Consider the following 2,166-nt stretch of genomic DNA (forward strand, 5'->3'; position numbering starts at 1 on the left):
GTGCTAAACGAAAATAAGGCATTTAGAATTTGTTTTAAAAATAATACATATTTTATTTTGTCATTATGTAGACGACACAGCGCGGACTGTGAAGTCTATTGGAGTTTTGCATTTGTTTTATTTTTATGTACATATATATCGTATATGTGCATACATAAATTATATGTATGTACATATATATTAATACATACATATTAACTTATGTACATAATTAAGTATGTACGATCATGCACTCATATGTAAAATATATTTTTAAATTTAAGTTTACAATATGGAGTGTACAATTGATCCTTAATGCAGTGTTGAATGAAATTAAAGTTTCATTAAATGGATTTAAATACATTTTATTATTAAGTCATGAATTTATCAGCACATGTGTTTTACGTATGTATCTATGTTTTAAAATTTATGAATAAATTTATTTTGTAATGATATTAAATGCAGAAATGTATTTGCTTCGTTGCATTTTACGCGGCATTGGGTAAGTCGACAAAAGTGATACTAAACTGGCCGGCGGCGGGTAAGGTGGATATGGTGGGTAGTGGTAGGTATATACACGTACATTGCTACATTTTCAGATGTTTTAGATAACGTATATAATGCTGTTTAGGAATTTATATTTTCAGGTAAATCGGTTGGTTGCATAAAACATTATTGTACATCAGACCGTACCGGAAAAAAGATCACCGTGCCTAAAGTATTTTTGCAAGATAATTTGAAAAAAAATATTCTGGGGTGTTTTTTTTTACATTTTTCGTTATATCTTCGGCATGTACAGTCGGATCTTGAAATATTATATATCGATTCAATTTTTTTGTTCCAGAGTTCATTGACCTACAGTACTCCGTTCTAATTTTACCCCCCAGATCTCAGTTACTACCAACTCAACGTAATTTCTTTAAAGTTCGCCAAAAATCATTAAACTTTTGCTTGGGAAGTATTTCATTTTTTTTGCTTTACGTAAACGTCGTCTTTTTGAATTTCTTGTCATATCTTCGGCATTTATAGTCTTATTATTAAAGTAAGTATATATTTTTTTTCAAACTTCATTGACCTAAAGTATCTCCATCAGCTCTTACCACCTTATTGAACCTCCCTGATGTCAGTAAACTAAAGCTTACTAAAAATTGTGCTCTGGAATCCAGTAGAACTACTTAAAAAAAAATCATTTTTTATCGCCGAATGTGTGTATGTAGGGTCAGTGTAAAATATACATATAAAGGCGACGGTTAAAACTAAAATAATCGAAATACTTTACGACTCAGGCACGTACGGCGAACTATTTTTTGTTTGCCTGTAATGTGGTACGATCTAATGTACAAATCGCTCGTTTAATAATATACAGAATTAAGGTGGCCTCAAACAGATGCGATAACGATAAAAAGCAAAGGCCCTCAAACTGTCGTAATTTAAATTTTAAAATATTTTTATTAATTTGTCTTATAACTTTATTTCAATATGAGAAAACATCAGTCCAATTTTTCGAATATAGGCTAATCTACATTAGTTAAATAAAGTTGTGATTGTAATAAATTGCATACGTAACTTTGATACGTAAATACATATGTATGTATATATTTGTAACATTGAGTTTACTATGTATTAATATTTATTTTATATTAATATAAAAATAATTGTATTAATATAAAAATAATTTTGTCTTCATCTAAACGTATGTATGTAGTTCATATTTGCAGCTATAAATAATCTTAGCGATACGTATATATATTATTTTAGATACTTTTTAGATTCGTGTTGTAAATTGTTAGTAGTCAATAAAAACATGAAACAGAACTATTCGTAATAATAGTTTTTAGTAAATTAGATTGCAACAAGTTGTAGTTTAAATATAGCATAATTGCAAGGATTTTCTTTATAGAAACATATGTATGTATACATATACGTAAAAGTCTGAATGTAATTTTTTTTTTTGATAAGAATCGCTAAGTATTTCAAATGTATGTTTCAATGTGTTAAATTCACGGTGCGCGCAGTTAGCTGCATTTGGTGCAATTTCTGATTGAGTTTTTGGTTATGATCCTTTAGGTAGGCAATAAGATCAGCCTGTGGGAGATATAAGCAGAGATAGAACTTTCGTAGTGTATAAATTAGCTGATTGTAATTGATCATTTACGCACCTGCTTCTCCAAAAGTTCAGCTGTATTA

The 2,166-nt window shown here is 28.9% G+C and overlaps 1 protein-coding gene across 1 annotated transcript in view; it reads left to right on the forward strand.

The window, feature by feature from the left end:
* Positions 1-140, forward strand: part of LOC118741950 (serine-rich adhesin for platelets) — a 52,271-nt gene extending 52,131 nt beyond the window's left edge. The window contains exon 8 of the mRNA XM_036473919.1: positions 19-140. The gene's annotated coding sequence lies outside the window, so the exon portion shown is untranslated. The remainder of the gene's footprint in view (positions 1-18) is intronic.
* Positions 141-2,166: the final 2,026 nt, after the last annotated feature.

Source organism: Rhagoletis pomonella, unplaced genomic scaffold (genome assembly GCF_013731165.1).
Source record: "Rhagoletis pomonella isolate Grant_MI unplaced genomic scaffold, Rhpom_1.0 Rhpom_scaffold_00001, whole genome shotgun sequence".
Classification (NCBI taxonomy): Eukaryota; Metazoa; Arthropoda; class Insecta; order Diptera; family Tephritidae; genus Rhagoletis; species Rhagoletis pomonella.